Below are 19,319 nucleotides of genomic sequence, written 5' to 3'. Positions count from 1 at the left end.
TAACTCAGGGTGCAGGATGCGCAAAAAAGCCCCCCACCCCAAACAAAACTGCCTGATCAGCACATCGGATGCTGGTCCAGGGAACCTAAAGACCAAGACTGGTGCCAAATACAGTCTTCTTTGGTCATCAGAACTTGCTGTGAGCCAGGGCTTAGCTCAAGGGCCATCTCTGTGTCAAGGCTCAGGTCTGGAATATGTGAAGCAGTTATAGAAACAGATGAATTGGAGCATATGCAGAGTCCCCTTACTTTAACTGGCTAATGACAACCATCTCCCCACATGCTGATCTAGGTTTATTTAGAGCTTTGGACCCTGCTCTTCTGCCAAAAAGGGTCCCAGAGTAGCTTACATACACTCCAAACAAAACAGTCCCTGTCCACAGGCTTGCAATAAAAAAAGTGACACACAAGATCCAGGAGACTGGGAGGGAAGAGGAAAATATTGAGCCCAAGCACCAATTCTTAAACAGCTATTTTTACAGTGACCAGCTAGCACACTTCAGGGTAGGAGATGCTTTCAGTAAAGCTGAAGGAATGAGCTCTGTTTCCTACGTCTGATGCAGTAGGTTATCCTAAGCAATAGTGGAGGGAGAGAGGAGGCGTAAGAGAGCTGGCCTGTCACAGCAGAGCTGATGGAGCAAACTCTGCTTCCCATCTCTCCCACTAGGGAAATGATTCTTGTGGCTTTGTGCCCATAGTTTGCCATAAGGAAATCATTGGGAAAAGAAAGGGTGGTGCACTTCATCCTGACATCGTAATGCCTGCAACACTAGCAGGCTGGGAGAGATCAAGAAGAAACTGAAACATCTAGATGCTGGCATCTAGTCCTTGTTCCCTTAATGTGGAGCAAATTTGATGCCTGGGTCACACAACACTGTCTCCCAATATTTTCTGTATGTGCAGTAGAAGGAGGGAGATCACGCCTTCCTGCTCCACCTCCCTGGTGCACCTGTCACACCAGGCAGCCATGTGTTGGCATAAAGTTTGAATAAGATACCATATACATAGGGCAGAATTGCACAATTGATGTTCCAGATGAGTCCAGAAATTGATGACTCAATACTGGCCTTACAATTCGTGATAGTGTATTAGAGGAGTAAGGAGGAGAGCATTCACTCATTCCTTCATTATACACAGACTTCTGCCTTCTAGACACAATTTGTACTAATAGTGTTGAATCAAAGCAAACTGGGTGCTACTTTCTTTTAGAGAGTTATGGGGAACTGGGCCCCACAACTGTAACACAAGTTTGATTTGATTCCAGGACTGACGTGACCTCCACGTAGAAAATATAAGCTTTTAAACTGATATATGAATTGATGTACTGTATTTCGTTAATGACACAGCCAAATTAAGGTGTAGGTTAATAGTATGTAATTACAGTTTAATCTGAAATTTTGATACATTCTTCCTCCCCTTTTAGCTAGATTAATGTTATAGCCTTTCTTAATTGGAATTCTGTTGATATGAGTTACATAAATTTTAGTGAAGCCTCACATTGTACACATTTTGATGATCTCTTATTTTTTTCAACTGACCAATCCATGTCCTAATCTACTCGATTTACTCAAACTGTATTCCTAGCACTAGCAGTCTATTTTCCCTTTTACAACATTATACAAAAATTGTTGTCTAATTACAGTCATCACTTTTGGGGCCAGTTTCTCTGTTACAACAGAGATTTATAGATTAGTTCCAAGCAAATTTGTTGAAAACTTAATTATGGTTTGCTTTGCTCATTGTTCTCTGGAAACCATACCTAAATTGAAAATTTATATAAGCTCATGCATTTCAGATCCATTCTATGCTTTTTCAGCGTCTGATGAGGTTGTACGTTTATTTAATGAGGGGTCGGCATCAGACTTATTTGAGATTAGATGACTTTGGCTCTGCTTTCAGGAGGGTGTGGCTCAGTGAAGAATGCCCTGTTTCAATCACCAGCATCTCCAGGTAGGCCTCAGAATGTCTGCTAATCCTAACTCTAACCCTGGTGAGCCATTGCCAGTCAGTGTAGGAAAAAGGTAAAGGTAAAGGACCCCTGGACAGTTAAGTCCAGTCAAAGGCAACTATGGGGTTGTGGCGCTCATCTCACTTTTCAGGCCAAGGGAGCCGGTGTTTGTCCACCGACAGCTTTCCAGGTCATTTGGTACACGGAGGACCTTGACGAGTGCCGGAGCTCACAGAAACGCTGTTTACCTTCCCACCGCAGTGGTAGCTATTTATTGACTTGCACTGGTGTGCTTTTGAACTGCTAGGTTAGCAGAAGCTGGGACAGAACAATGGAGCTCATCCCGTCATGTGGTTTTGAACTGCTGACCTTTTGACTGGCAAGCCCAAGAGGCTCAGTGGTTTAGACCACAGCACCACCCTCATCAGTGTAGACCAGCTTTCCTCAACCTTAGGTCTCTAACTGAAGTTGGTCTACAATTCCCATCATTCCTAGCAAGCATGGTCAGTGTTTGGGGCTGATGGGTGTTGTAGTTCAAGAACATCTGGGGACCCAAGGTTAAGAAAGGCTATTGCAGACATGACCGAGCTACGTGGATCAATACAGCAATTTCCTGTGTTCCTAAATTTGTTCTGGCAAATGTCTCTGAGGGTGTATCAGAGCAGAAAATGGTGAACAGAAAGAGTTAGGTGCATTACTGTTTTACATTATTCTCTAGCACAAGAATGAATTTCATAATGGTGAGAAGATTGCTATATATGTATATCATTTCTGTGAGTTCTGTGCCTATTTATGCTATAAGGAATCCCTCCTTGTTCATTGTCTCTCTGCACATTTTGTTAATGGCCAGGTCAGTACACCACAGACCTTCCTTGAGTATTTGTGATAACTAGGAAATGCTCTATAGTGCCTAAGTATTGTTGATATTTTTATTTTTTCCTGCATGGAGAAACAGTGCTGTTGTAGGATCATAATATATCCCTAAAAGTACTAAGATTCCATTTTGGATTTTTTCTATTCCATATTTATCCCACCATGCTAACTCCATGTGGACTTTCTGCCATATCCAGGTTCCTTTTGGAATCCAACTAAAAAGTGAAACATATTAATTTGGGATTCCTGTATTGTAGGGGGGTGGACTAGATGACTCTCAGGGTCCTTTCCAAATCTAAAATTCTGTGTGTTCCAGCAGTTCCATTTTGTTACTTATTTATATGCCTGTTTTAGATATTTTGGGTTCCTCATTTTTCCTCTCCTAATAATATTTTCATTTTTGAAGGTTGAGTAATTTGTTGGATTCCATAATATCCTCCACACTTTCTATAGGTAACATTTCCTTTTCATCAGTTTCAAATGGCGAGGTTAAATTTCTGATCCATGTGGTAAATGTCACATGTATAAAATTCTTTCTATTTAGACTATTTCTGATTTAGAAGTAAACCAGAGGATTTGGGTATTCTGCTTTATATAATTGTACTCTGCCACTGCAAATAGCACATGTAATTCCTTTAAAGGTCCCATTTATAAGCTTTCTGTGGCACATTACTCAGCAAATTGCAGTATCCAGCAGCAGGCACACGACTGAAGCTGACCTATGACTCTTCTGATCAGTAGGAACTAAGCAGTGCATTCTGCAGCTGAGTCTTTCCTTATACGCTCTCCAGTCAAACCCTACCTTCCCTCCACTGTTTTCACACTAGGCAGCTGTTTTAAAGTGGGAATGTCAGATGTCATGGGTATTTATTCTTCAATTTACAGAATGGCTAATTTGAAGAAATGGCTGTTTGAAAGAGGAGGCACGGCTGCCTCATTGACTTGGGCTTGCCTAGTGATAAAGTCTACTAATAGTAGGACAAGAATAATCAGAAGTGTACGTTAATGAGGGCTGCTGGCTTCTGGAATTAGTTTCTTTCACTTTTGGGGCCAGAATGTGAAGTTTTGACACCTAGAACTTAACATTTGTCTATGAAAATCACCCACAAATAGAAGTCAAAGCAAGAGAGGAAATTAATAAATAATCTTGATCTATAGGAGATATTTTTAGTTTCTCTGTGGATGTAGTAGCAGTGATGTATGACCTTTGCAGAAGCAATATTTAAAACAAACTTTTCTTTGGGAGGAAAAAGCATGCTTTCAAAATGATGAGAAATGGAACATAGACAATTTCTTCAATGTCATCATGAAATGAGGCAGTAAGAACATTTTTAGTTGCCTAGTTTTTAGATGAAATGAGCTTGACAGAAAATTGTTTTCTGTGTGCCCACCATTAGACCTTTCAGTGTACTTAACAGCATGGATCTGAAATCCATATGAAAATCAGAAGTTTGGGATTAATTAACTCCCAAATACAACTATGCAGATTTAATTGGCTCTGGGGTTTAAACCTTACTTGTTAGAGTGTAACTAATGAATAGAATTGTCAGGATCTTAGGCAGTGTGTGAGTTTTTCAAATGCTTAATTGTAGATATACAAGAAATATGTCGGAAAATGACCATGCATCTAATTTCTAGTTTACTCTGTTTATTAAAGAATCTTGAGAAGGAATTAAAACCCACAGTTTCCCTGATAGCATGGGAAGAAATGATTTTATTATAAAAAAAATATTGCAGCCTTCGCTTGGAAGAGTAGCTTGTGGTGATGGTTGCTTTTTGCCCAAACTGTTTTCAGATTTAAGAAAGTCATTTTGTCAGAATGCCAATTAAACTGCTCAGTATCCAAAGAGTCTCCCATCATCTAGTTCTGTGTGCCCAATGTGGCTTTGGAGTCCTGTTTCTCTAATAGCATGAGCCAGGCTGCAATGCAAAGTACTTTCAAAACTGAGGAGCCCTTCAGAAGAAGATGTTGATGTATTATGGGGATCTGCTGTTCAAAGACATGCCTGCCCAAATCTTTGGGTGCACTAAAGTATATTTTTAGATCCTGGCCATAGATTCTCTTACATGATAAATGTGTCTCCTTCAGGTATGATTCTCCCACTTGCTGTGCCGTCAGGAATGTGATTAGGAAAAAGTGCATATAAACTGCTTTATCAGTAGAACAGCGGTGATAATATTTCATGGTAGATATGTAGGCACAAATGGTGTAAGCTGCAGCTTATTTAACTGTTAGTCAATCCAATTGGTATCAAGGCCAATTATTCATATGCAAGTGTCTTCAGGATAACAGCCAAAGTCTATAAACCATCTTAATGGAGAAACCTAATTTCACGATAGAGGATAGACAAATGTGGCCATCTATTTTTGCCCTCAGACGTCCTGATACAAGATTACATAAGCAAATACTACATAATCAGACCCATTGTCCGGCATACACAAATTATAATGGGCAAAAGCCTGACCAGTGTGTGTCAAAGATGGAGTGAAGTCAAGCCCGAACTGAAATCTGGATCAAAGCCTGTCACAAACACCCAGGAATTGAACCTGAAGTCTCAGGGGCCACTAGGGGCACAGTGGAAGATGGCCGACAATAACATCTCTCCGACCCACACGAGGTAATTAAGAGGCTGTGATGGGAGTAAGCAGCCTCCCGGCCCCCCCAAGTGAGGGGGGGCTGCCCTTGCCTGCTGTGCCCTATAACACCCCCGAACTTGAGGGGGTGAGGGCACTAGGCAGAAAGCCCTTGTGTGGACTCCGGCACTCCTGGACGCTGTCTCTGATTCGCGCCTCTAGCTGCAGCAACTTCAAAAGAAACAATTAGGAGGAAGCTAATGCACATATTTCAAGGAAGAATGGGGAGTAAAGACTGCTAATTGATGAGATCTCTGAGAAAGAAGACGGGTCGGATAAACAGGAATATATCACGAGAAGACACACCAAGGCTCGGTATGTCGGCAATGGGACTGGGTGGGGGGGGGAACTTTCCTTTCTTTTCTCTATGTGATTAACCAAGAATCCCCCCCCCCAAGTCAGAAATGCTGTTTAAACGACTTAAGCTGATGATTTAAGACTGTGTGGAGATAATTTTCTAACTAAAAGCATGTTTTAAGGAGACCGTGGAAAGTATAAGAGCTTTGGGACGACGCAGTAAAAAATAGCGTCACCATCTTGACAAGTTCTGTCAAAAGACTTATGTCTGGGAGGAGGAATGGATCTGTTTTCATATTGTGGGCGAGCCTCCTCAGAGGGACTAAAGAAGGCGACAGATTTGCAAAGATTAAAGATGGAAAGAGCGCTTTTATTTATGGAAGTGATGATTTATGGAAACCATCTCGATATGGTGATTGGACGAACGGAAAAATTCACACAGGATTATAACTGGTATTTACCTGCTTAAGGAGATTATCAGAAGAGATCACAAAGAAAAAGAAAAATATATGAAGAAGATGAGATGTGGGAACAACAAGACAGGACTGGATAGAATTATGAAGATTATTTGGACAGATTTGCGGATATTAACGCAGCAGCAAGAAGATGACTGGAATCCCCTTCGGATCTTGAAATATGGGTCCCCCAACAAAAATTTAAAATTCGGCTTTGTAATTCAGAATTTATGTGATGTGATTTGATTTGATTTGATTGGTCGGTTAATAAAAATTATTAAGGGGGAAAAAAGGAATTGAACCTAAAGTCTCAAGCCATAATAAAACAACAAAAATCAAGATTCATATTCAGAATATTTATTTATTTATATTATTACTTCTGTTTCACCACCCCAAATGTATTATGAGCAGTATTGGGAGTGGGGTTGTACATTTTAGGTTTGTCTAGGCCAGGTTTCCTCAACCTCGGCCCTCCAGATGTTTTTGGCCTATAACTCGCATGATCCCTAGCTAGCAGGACCAGTGGTCAGGGAATTGTAGTCTCAAAACATCTGGAGGACTGAGGCTGAGGAAGCCTGGTCTAAGCCATTGTACTCTTACCATTTTCACAAAGACTCTCCTCCCTGCAAGAGAGGGGAGTGGTTGTGGGCGGGAGCCCGAGCACCGCCCAGCAGGGGGCGTTGCCCCCTGCCTCCAGCTCACCTGGCTGGCACTCACGCCCCCCCCAGTGACCACCCAACCAGGTGCCGCGGTGGGGGCGTGTTCAGCAGCCTTTTGCTGCAGTGCCAGCCTTTCCCTGGCCTCATTCCTCATTCCTCATCGTCATCCCATCACGAGTCACCCACCCTCCACTCCCTTTTAGTTAGGGCTTAGGTCATTGGCCTTGCTATGGACCTTAGGTTGGTCGCCCTGGTTGCCCGGGGGGCCTGGTAGGAATTTTTCCATTTGGCAATAGGCTTTTTGGTTTTTTCGCCTACCTCGTAGCAATCGTCACAACTTTTGTGGTATTGGTGGGTAGGTTAGGCATTGGAATAATGTGTTGTGGTGTGTCGAAGTGCTAGGTGTGGCCATCGCCTATGCCTTCAATTTTTAGGGGTATTCCGTTAAAGGAATCTGGCGGTCGTGTATTCTGTCCGATGCCTGCTTGGCGGGAGGCCATGGCACGACCCGCGGTGACAGCAGGGGTGAGCCTATAGTTGGATTAGCATCAACAGGTGATGAACCCCTGGTGAATAAACCCACTTGTTTCGATCCAATGCCTAAGCCAATACCTTTTCATTGCTGTAATCAATAAAGTTGTGGCCTTTTCTAGCCCATTAACCTTATATCACGTGTCCTTGTGTCTTCATTTCACTCCGCGGGGGTCGGGCCCTCGAACCACAAGCTGAGAAACAGCAGGCAGGACAGAGGCCTGTTGCTTTAAGGCCACAGTCCATTCTACCTACTGTTGAGCACATTTGCTCTATTATGGAGCAGAAAGCTGATCATTCTCTTATATTATATTGTGTAATTAGTCTCTGCTGCTATTAACATAGAATTTTTTAGCCACAATTTCTAAATTTTAACTTAAAAGCCACAATATGCTTATGCAATTTCTTGACAAACTGCATCAGTGTGATGGTAAGGCTTTAAATTTCTCAATGTGGTAGAACTTATGTAACTCAATAAGAAGAAGAAGAAGAAGAGTTTGGCTTTGATATCCCGCCTTTCACTCCCCTTCAGGAGTCTCAAAGCGGCTAACAATCTCCTTTCCCTTCCTCCCCCACAACAAACACTCTGTGAGGTGAGTGGGGCTGAGAGACTTCAGAGAAGTGTGACTGGCCCAAGGTCACCCAGCAGCTGCATGTGGAGGAGCGGAGACGCGAACCCGGTTCCCCAGATTACGAGACTACCGCTCTTAACCACTACACCACACTGGCTCACATAAAGTGGTATAAAGCTTTTCTCAAATCATTAAGATCAACTTTCTATGGATTATTTTGGCCATTTCAGGAGGGGAGGGTTGTATCTAACTCTCCTGTAACTTCCCTTGTCCATGTCATTGGCAAGATACTTGCAAATGTGAGAACCAGGCATCATGTCCCACACTGTAAAAGTGGATGGTTGAAAATGTGGATTTAAAATTTAAAATCCAATTGACACTCAGTGGATTGCCTTGGTTCTTCTGTGTATTTTAGACTGCAGTCCTATTCAGAGTTTGCAAATAAGGCCTAGCAAACATACTGGGATTTACTTCTGAGTAAACATGCACGGGGGAGCTGCAACAATGGCTGGGAACAGGAGTCCACTTTCCAGAGCAGCTGCTAGAAACTGTGTAACTTCATGCTAATTTAACAAAATTTATCCATTTGCACCAAAAACACTCCATCCTGAAAACAGAGTGCTAAGCAGTACAGTGGTGGGAACGGCATTGCATCATCTAAATATAAAAAGCAGGTGTTGTGAAAAAATACAACCTTGGATTCATCCTTAGTCTGGAGTTTAGGGTAGATGGTTTCATGGACTATTAGCCCCCCCTTCAGATCTGACTTGAAGCTTTTAGCTGCAAACTTTCTGAGAACTCCTAACTCCTGCACAAAAGTCAATGGGCAAAGCTGGAGATCAGTACTCTGCAGATCAGACACTAGGGATCTTAATATTCTGCTTTCATTCTTGGAGCTTAATTGTTGACTCACCCTTACTAAAGCACAGTTGCTCTGGCTCCAGCTCTGCCAGATATATGTTTACATACCATCCCTCTTAATCTGCATAATTTCCCTAACATCGTCAGAGAACAACTAATTGCTGGTTATTTATTTGTTTACCTGTTTATTGCAGCTTGCAAAGTGTGTGTGTCATGTGTAGCAGTGAAATTTCTGTTCCAAGCACTTCACAAAACCATGCATCTTAAAACAAGCAGGAGATTTACAGACTACTCTTGCATACATGATGAAGTCTGTTTTATTTTATTGCATTATACTACAAAATAACCTTGGTTGATGCTTTTCAAGGTCCTAAGCAACTAACAGCTACTGAATGTGTATCAACTGCATTCCAGGACTATGACTACAAACGAAGGGGTGATCGAAGATCTTTCAAGCTTAGCATAAGCATATGGACAGTTCCCTACTGCTAGTATAATAAAGCAACCTTTATTTCGGAATGCTTAGGCAGAGTTCCCCTAGGATAGTGTCCTTCGATGATCTTCAGCATCTACAATGCAGGTGGAAAGCAAAAGGGAATAAGTAATTAGCTACTATGGTACTTTGAAGGGGAAGAGATCACATAAATGTTTAAACTCACGGAGTATATGCAAAAAGTACAACAATGGATGACCAAGATTCTGTGTAACAATACATATATTTAATTCATATCCAAATGCATTTTTTATAAAATGTAAGTCGATGAACTCTTGGGCTTGATTAAAGCTACAGTGGAAACATTTGGAATCACTTATTTTCTAGTGAGAGCTTAAATACATGTGACAAGTACTGAAATCTGCAAATCCGCCAGAGGGTAGATATGGGGAGGAGGGAGAATTTTATGAAATCTTACAGTGAAATCGGACAAGGTCAGAAATGACAAGTGCTGAGCTGAATGTTCTTCAGGTTTTAATTTTACCTCAAATGCAGTGAAAACGTCCCAGAAGAACCTTAAATCCCAGTGGTGCTGATGGGTGTGAGGAGACCTGGGCAAGGTGCCCCCCCACTCCCACTGCCACCAACAGAGACATGGAAAATATCATGGGGGGGGTTGCATTCTTTTTTCTTCTTTTCATACATAGGAGCGGCTCCTTGAAAAATGCAGTTTCCAAACTGTAAGCAGGCAAACACTCCTATTTTTGCTTCCCAAGGATCTCCACAACTGAGGACCCCCACTTGACATTTTCACTTTACCTGATCTCACTTGGGTATTCAAATAAAAAATATGAGGGGATTCTTTCCCCCCTTCCCTTTATAAGTAGCTTTTGAGATACTGAATTTGTTGTACCGGTAATCTCTTTAAAGTTTTCTAACCTCTCTGCAAGGCCCCAGGTCCTGCTGTGGAGTGCTTGGATCACAGTGGAACAGAGATACAGTTTTGAGCTGGAAGGGGAGAAATCCCATTTGAAATGTATAGGACACAGAGCTTTGTGGCTGCTTTAGCCAACCTTTTATGCTGGAGCAGATTTCTGGGGGAAAAAATCATTTTTTCTGAACATGAGGGTGGACAAAATGCTAAATACAAAGAAGTGCTACTTGGGGTGGAGAATTGTGGAAAAGAGGCTAAATTAGAAATGTAAATTAGACTAGTTAGAAATGTGTGTGGATGGGAGAAAGTATGTCATAAATATGAATAACGATAATACAACAAAGGGCATAAATAGCTGTCGCGATGCTACAGGAAAAAACAAGTCTGTCTCCGTAAAGGGCTGCATCCTTGTCCTTTGTCTTTCTGGGATGTTCAGAGATGTTCTCTCCCAGAACCTCTCTTCTGTAGAGAACTCTGGGCATGATTTGAAACCCAGCACTTGCCTCAAACAGGTAAAATATAACTGATTTTGTAGTTTCATTTTAAGTTTCTCTCTGTGAGTTTCCTTATCCTTCCTTCCCCTTCCTTTTCACACGCAAAAGTAGACTAAACTTTTGTACTGTTCCAGAAAACAGATGGTAGGAGTCAGCACATAGTTTTGCTTCAGAGGCCTTGGAGTTGTCTCAATAGCTTCATGCTAGTTTAAAGACAAGGCAGTGATCCATGAATATATGCCTGTTGTCTTTGTCGATGGAGTTTTCTTGGCAGCGATACTGGAGTGGCTTGCTGGTTCCTGCTCAGGGTGGATCATGTTTAGTCAAAACTCTCCGCTTTGACCTGTCCATCTTGGGTGGTGCTGCACGGCATAGCTCATAGCTTCTCTGAGTTATTCAAGCCCCTTTGCCACAACAAGGCAGTGATCCATGGATAGGTTTGATCTTCTTGTAGTCCATGGGACTCTCAAGAGTCCCACGGACTGCAAGAAGATCAAACCTATCCATTCTGAAGGAAATCAGCCCTGAGTGCTCACTGGAAGGACAGCTCATGAAGCTGAGGCTCCAATACTTTGGCCACCTCATGAGAAGAGAAGACTCCCTGGAAAAGATCCTGGTATTGGGAAAGATGGAGGGCACAAGGAGAAGGGGACGACAGAGGACGAGATGGCTAGACAGTGTTCTCGAAGCTACCAGCATGAGTTTGACCAAACTGCGGGAGGCAGTGGAAGACAGGAGTGCCTGGCGTGCTCTGGTCCATGGGGTCACGAAGAATCGGACACGACTAAACAACAAAGTTTAAGGAAGGAAGCTAGCTCAGCCTCCTGTTGCTGTCCATCCCTACAATGCAGGGGTGAGCTTCACCTTTTGACTTACAAAGTGTTCTGTTTAATTCAGAAATGTTCATACTGCTCATCCATAGAAATTGGTCTAAAGAACTTTCTTCAGGGAACTTTCTTTCTTTATGAATGTAAGATCCAAAATGAAACTGGTGTGCCCTTAATTTACAGCCCCACCAGCTAATTGACAAAACCTTTAGTGTACTTATCAACCAGCTAAAGCTGGCAGCTCTCATTAAACCGTACCAATAAAACAAATTTCATTGGATCACTAATGATGACTAGACAAACTCATGGAGCTGTGTTTCTTTCGGTGAAAAGTGCACATTGGGTGCACAAGTATATTTATACCAATTCCTTTATATAGCAGGGTGAGAAATCTTCATGCGTGTGATTTTGAAAACCTCTTTTCTTGAAAATGTTAGGAGCAGTTCAATTGCCTATGCAGTCCTTTTACCTTCCTTATACCAAAATGCTAAAGGCCATGAATATTTCATGCAAATTTGAAAGAATGTTCGGAGAAGTATTTATAATGATTGAAGCAGCTCTAATGAGATCTTAGACCTCCATATTCAGGAGACGAAGGAACCTACTGCCGGTAGATGTGTGAGCTTAAAGTTGTTTTCCCTTGCTGCACAGATGGCTCTATTTAACTATCAGCTTCCTCAAAAGCTGTCAGTATTCCTGAAGAGAAATGAAAGGCATCAAACCAATGTTATCACAGATATAACTTGGATTTCTTTCCTCTTGATCGATTGTTGTAACACCTGAAATGATTTCATAACTGTTACTACTAATGGAGAGAACAAGTTTCACCTTAGGCTGCGAGGTTAGCCAAAGAATGAAATTATCACGGCAGTTACATGCCATTGAAAAATTGATAGACGATGTTGGCTGAACCTGATGCCAAATTACAGCATAATATAATTGTCCAGGTTATGGCAATTTACAGCACTCACAAAGGCAAAACTGTGAAGCACCATAGAGCTCAACCCATGAACTGTCTAAGGCACTGATTCCCAGCTCACAGCACCACCAGAGACATGGTGGGACATCTGCAGCCTAGAATTCTCTTGGTCAAGGAGTCGAGTTGTACCAAAGAACTAACCCTATAACATTGTCTGCTGCAAAACTTTCAGATCTCTGTGTTTCCTCAATCTAGGCAGCTTGGAAGCTACCACTTTTCCCTCTCTCCCCCACACTATTGGTCAGTTGAAAATATAAGAAGTGGCCCATCTAGTCCAGCATCTTCTTCTAACAGTGGCCAAGCAGGTGCCTTTAGGAAGCCCACGAGCAGGATAGGACCATGACAGCACCTCCCTGCTTTATATGTGCACAGGATAGTCACAGGAACAACATATGTGATGGTTGTAATTGTCAAATCTCCTTTGGTCATGAGTGCAGACTGGAGCACAGGGGCAGAGGTGAAGGGCAGGAGACATCTTTCTTCCAAAGCATTGATTCATGAAAGAAGTCAATAAGCTTTTGCCCCACCCCATCTTTCAAATATAATGACAAAGCACTTAAGTATGTTTTTGTAGACAAAAATATTTTTATAAACTCTATGATTCTATTATTTGTGATTACATTTTATATAAGCAGCAATTTAAACTCAGCATAACAATAAATGAATAAAAATTCAATATGCGAAGCTTGTAGTGGAGTGGTGTGCATGCATAAATGACCAATGGGGAAAAATGAATTTTGGTAGCTCAGTAAATAAAATGAATCAAAGGCTGAGCTAGAGCACAGGAAACAAGAAAGCAGCAAAATAGTGATTATTATAAATGTTTCCATTTCTTTTAAAGTAAAAGCTTTAGAACAGTACACCAAGCTAGTGCTTGTGTCATATTTAAGATGAGCAGCAAGCATAGCCAGTACCGCTTTTCACAACAAAAAGACAAATAATCTAATGCAACTGTTGTAGAACCAAGCCTAGCAATTTATCGTTAATAAATTCTGGCCAGAATTACACTTGCCTTGTTGACTACCCTTTTGGTGCCTATGTAAACATCCTCTCCTTTTCTGTCTCCTGTCACCTTCAGTATTGCAAAATACATGAAATAATGTCATTGCATTACCATCTCTTGCAATTGACAGGCAATGAAATGGAACCAGGACAGGGAAACACATAACAGGATGACATTGTGTCCTGCATTTTACCTTACTAAACTCTAAATGGAGACTGAGGGGGGCACACAATAATACACTAGGCTACTGCTCTGGGGTATGGCTACACATCAACTGTGACTTCCAACCTGAGTAGCCATGATGTCCTTTTGTCATTTATCATGACCGGTTTTCAACTACTGGGTATAGTTATACTACCTTAAATGGCAGAAATGAGCTGTCAGGTACAGCTGTCAGGTACTTAATATCTCCTTATACGTCTTAAGAAGAAGGAAACACCTCTGATTCAAAGAACTATGGCAGGAGTGAAAGTGACATATTGCCATCTTGAGAATATTGATTTACAGTAGCTTTTTGGGAAAGAGTTCTGAATAGTCAAACGATGTGACAATTTGTTGTTGTAGAAGAAAATGATATCATATGTTCCTGGCTTGGCTGGTGCAGAGTATACATTTATAACAGTTATATGGATTAGAAGTGGCATGTGATGCCTGACCCTGCTTCAAGAAGTTAGAAGTTATTTTTCTTGAGACAGGGCACAAGAGAAACCTCTCTAGGTTGTCATTTGTGTTTTAAAACTTTAACGCTTCAAAATTTGTAAAACATCACATATAAAAATGACACCATTGTTATCACACAAACTCTCTTTATCTGCAGTGAAGGAGAACTGCAGTTGCTGATCCTAGTACTGGAAGAGAAAATATTTCTAAATTTGGTTCAAGGATACACAAAAGCCGCAACCCTTGTGGGAATTTATTTTTGGGGGTTGGTTCACTGGAAGCTTTCCAATAGATCAGGGAAGGAAAACCTCTGGCTCACCCACCCATTTCAGCCAAGCAGTGCTCCCTTGCCCTACACCTCATGTCCTTGCCTCATGTCAGGCAAGGGGCAGATAAATACCTTGTTCATCCTAAAGGTTTTTGCAGGCACTGGTGATCAACTGATTGGTGGTGCCTGCAAAGCCCTGTGCAAAGGTTGCTGCAGAACCCAGTAATAATTACTGTTGGGCTTTGCAAAGCACTCTACAAGGGCTCCACAAGACCCAACAATCAGCTTATTGTCAAGAGCAGGTTGAAAGGGGCTTTGAGGGCTATGCATTTACCTGCATGGTTTGAAACTGTGCAGGCAAGAAAGGTTTAAAAAATAGAAGAACCTCATCTGATTCTCCCACGCTGGAGTAGCTTACAGTTCTAAAACAAAAAAGGGGTTTTCCCTTAATTTGTAAAGTCTTGCCATTTTTTAGAAAGCAACTAAATAAAATCAATTTTCATTCCAAATCTTCAATGAAATACTAAAGTTGCAGTCCCATGCATGCTTACTTGAGAGTAAGTCTTATTAAAATAAATGGGTCTTGGGAGTGGAGTCTCATTTCCCCTTCCTACAGTCCCTACCCCCTTTTCTGGCACTTTTTATGGGTGTCTTTCTTTCACAACTGCCTATTTGCTTTCTCCTTGTGTCAACTTGCTTGAACTCAAATGTATAAAAAATAAATCTGAATTTTTTTAGCTCCCTCAGAACCTAATATAGGCAGCAATTGTTTTGCTGCTGTCCTAAGCCCACTTAATTTGATGTGTGCCCCAGTTAAATGAAAGGGCAGGCAGCGAGCAAGTGAGTTAGTGGCCTGAGTGAGCAGGTTATCGGCTAATCAGTCTGCATACAAGCATTACAGTGCAACCCTACTCAGAAGCAAGCCCTACTGAATTCAGTGGGGCTTCCACTCAGGTAAATTAGATTAGGAGAGCAATCTTACTCCTGAATAAATAAATAAAAGCTCCAATAATCAAATGAGACATATTATCAAGTAAACACAGCAATCCTAAAGCCTTAAAGGTAAAGAGACCCCTGACCATTAGGTCCAGTCGTGGACAACTCTGGGGTTGCGGCGCTCATCTCACTTTACTGGCCGAGGGAGCCGACATACAGTTTCTGGGTCATGTGGCCAGCATGACTAAGCTGCTTCTGGCAAACTAGAGCAGCGAACGGAAACACCGTTTACCTTCCCGCTGGAGCGGTACCTACTTATCTACTTGCACTTTGACGTGCTTTTGAACTGCAAGGTTGGCAGGAACAGGGACCGAGCAACGGGAGCTCACCCCATCGCTGGGATTCGAACAGCTGACCTTCTGATCAGCAAGTCCTAGGCTCTGTAGTTTAACCCACATTAAACCCAGGGAAACATTCTCCTAAGGATCAAGCTGTAAAATTTCCATAATTCTTCTATGGATGAGAAAATAAAAGCCCTGTCATGGCTGAACCCAAGTAATCTTATTCCCTGAATGAGCTTCCTCTTGGAATCTGACCTCTATAGCTAAAGCAACATAAACCCTACCCATGCCCTTAAAGGGGACTGGATGCTAGGTAGACTTCACAACACCGTCATGCCAGTAGTTTATGAATGTTTACCCTTTACATAGAACTGGGAAATTTCCTGCCTTTGACCCTTCTATTCCAAGTACAGTGAAATAGTCCCTTTACCACAGCACTTGTAGACCCTCTTTTCTGTGGAGAGGAGAGGTGCCTAACGGCTTCTAGGTCTCTCCCTGCAAGGTGCTCTCCGTGATGCTGCTTCAGCTTAACCATTGAAATTACCAGGCAGCTTGTTCCCATCAGGGGGTGGGGAAGAGTCTGTGGCAAGGCTGGACCAAAGTGGGCCAGTAACACTCACATAAGACAAGTGGAACACAAGGCTGTAGCCTCCAGGCTTGGCTGAGGGGTTTACATTGTGACAACTTTTCAGAAGCTCCCCTGGGTGGGTCAACCTATGCACATAGTTTTGGAAAGCACTTTCCATTTTAATTGAGTTTTACATGTTGCATGGGACGTGCTGCTTGAGAAGTAAAACTCCAGGTCTCACTTGGCTACACTGAACCAGTTTTATAATTCTTTTCATCTTGATGATAGTCTTGCCTGAGCAACACAGAGCTGAAACAAGAGGGCAAAGCCACTTGCAGGTGTTTGGAACTTTGTGTGTGCAATTTGCAAAAGGTGAACTATTTTCCCAAGCAAACCCTAATGTGACTTTTAATGCCAGTGTGTGGATAATTTTCCTTTTTCAAAGGCTGCACGATAGGCTAGGTTAATATGCTACTTGGAAAAGTAAATGGAGACTACTCCCCGCCCCTGGGCTCACCTGCTCTTAATCACAAACTAATATTTATGGATATAGCATCTTCCCTTTCCAGGCATCCATGACACAGACATAAATTTGAAATTTGCTGCTTCTCAGCTGATTGTTTTTCATTAGCAGCAGCTCTCTCATGCTTCCATTCTTGGTAGCAGCAAGCGTATACATGTATGTGGCGTTTCCTTGGCAGCAAATGTGTTTAAATCACACACCCAAGGCTAGAATTTATAATGTAGTTTGCCAGAACTGTCTTATGTTCTCCCAGTACTTACAATGGCATTGCTTTATTTTATTTTATTTATTTTATTTTATTATTTTGATGTTCACAAGAATCCGGACTGAAACCTGAGGTGTGTTATTAAACTATGCACCCAAATTATTTGGTTAGCTTTGAGTGTGTCTCTCAGATTTTCTGAGTGTCTTTGATTAATACCTGCATTTTAAAAATTGACTACTTACAGAAGTAAATTATAGATAGATTAGAAAAAGGCTATTCTCTCTCTCTCTCTCTCTCTCTCTCTCTCTCTCTCTCTCTCTCTCTCTCTCCTCTCCTCTCCTCTCCTCTCCTCTCCTCTCCCTCTCATCTTTTCTTTAAACCAAGACCTGTAGCCTTCGTTTCTTTTGTAGAGCTGAATAATAAATCATGCTCCTTATTTCCAATTTATACTAGAGAAATTAAAAATGGAGCTGGAGGTAGACTAGGGGTGTTGCCTGTAATTATAACCTGCATATTCTGAGACAAAATGGTTAAGCAAGGTAGAAACAATTTTCATAACCATCAGCCAAAAACATTCGAGTAAAGAAGTGCAAGCCCCCAGCCTTTTGCATTAGTCTTTGCAAAATAAGGTATGAATCATATCTAGATCAGTGAAGGAGAAATGAGCATGATTAATGAAGCGATTCAAACCTTTAATGCATGCCATAAAAATGTTATTCCTAGCCGAATACAATATGATTAGCAAAATATTGTGAGTTCTCCCTTTCCCCCTGCTCTATAAGCCATTTAAATTGGATTTGGGCCCCTTTAAGCTGCAATCTTATACCCATTTACCCAGAAGTAAGTCCCATTTTACTCAGCTAAACCAAATCACCTTAAAAGATTATGTAAATATGACTTTGTTTTCCACAAAGGTTCTGCCTTGTTGGCATCCACTGATAAGTCTGGAAAAGTCTCTCCCCCCCCCCAATCAACACAGAACTGTTTTTCTTTTGTGCTATGAGTAGTCCACCTTTAACCTTCCAGATTTGTGCATCAGCACAAGCTACAGAGCATTAATGCAGAAATTTCGGCAAACCACCCGCAGACTCCACAGTTCCTTCATCAATCCAGCCATCGTCAACTGCCAACACCCCGAGCAATTGTGCAGGGAACACCCCAGTTGCCACAGAGCAAAATCACAAGTAACACTTCCAGGACCAGCTGAAGATCTTTTGCTCCCTGGGGGAGAACAAGAAGTTCCCCCACCCTCCGCCAAGCAAAGGTGCAGTTCACTCAAGGTTAGCCAAGTTATTTTTGCATTGGAAGCACAAACATCTCTGCACCACCACCCAGGAGTAAAAATACATTAAGAAATTAAACAACAAACAATTTGCTGCCCTTCAATGATGCTGAAAATCAGTTGCCAAACCCTGCCTTGAGGTAGGGTCAACCCTGAACACTTCACCGAATCACTTTTTATCTTCCCTCTTCTGGACCATTGCCAGGGAAGGTTTCAGTGGTATGGCATTCTCCAAAACTCAAGGCGCACTGCAGACATGTACTGCCCCTTATTGGCAGGATCAGGAAAGAGAGTTACCCTCCCTGACCTTGGGAAATTAACATAACCATGTATTCTAGCAAAGAACTTAGGCAAGAAAGCAGAATTTTCCAACCATGCCATGCAGGAAAACCAACTCAAGGGTAACTATGACCATAGGTAGGTGGTGGTTTCTCTGAGCAACAACTGAAGAGGCGGAGGGTGCCATGACCTCTGCTGACTTTCCTCTTATAGTGACACTCTAAGGTCAACACGATTTAGGCTGTTTTCTGCTGAGTAACCAACTGTCAACCCATGTGGGATGCTGCTGGCCAATCAGCGGCAGTGTACTCACTCAAAATGCCCACCCTTTTCTATCTCTCTCCTTTCTACCACAACAACATCATCACCACCGACTATCTTGGAGCAGTTTTCTGAGCAGAAGAGAAAATCATTTCCCCCAGGTTAGGGTCTGGCCAGTGTCCTGGGTCAGATGTTTATCCTTTTATTTGAATGCATCCAAAACCCTGCCCATTTTTCATTGCAGGTTTTCTCATACTACATTAGATTTCAACAAGTGCTATAGACTGTTTTCCACCCCGGTCCACAACTCTGCTCTTAGAAATCAATTTGGCAGGCAACATTTTAATTGCCTTCTTCGTATGTTTTCTTTCCAGAACACATAAGATGCATTTTTGTAGAAAAGAAGCAAAAGTTGGGGTGGAAATAAAAGAAAAATATGTGTTTTGTGTTAAAGATGGATCATTTATTTTCTCTTTGAGGGTTTTGTACTCTGGTTT

The 19,319-nt window shown here is 41.9% G+C and overlaps 1 protein-coding gene across 3 annotated transcripts in view; it reads left to right on the top strand.

Annotated features, from left to right (window-relative positions):
* Positions 1-19,319, top strand: part of SPAG16 (sperm associated antigen 16) — a 399,910-nt gene that overhangs the window by 321,119 nt on the left and 59,472 nt on the right. The window lies entirely within an intron of this gene.

The sequence above is a fragment of the Podarcis melisellensis genome (genome assembly GCF_964234715.1).
Source record: "Podarcis melisellensis genome assembly, chromosome: 1".
NCBI lineage: Eukaryota > Metazoa > Chordata > Lepidosauria > Squamata > Lacertidae > Podarcis > Podarcis melisellensis.
The sequence above is the reverse complement of the archived record's forward strand: the minus strand, read 5'-3'. Positions and strand labels throughout refer to the sequence as shown.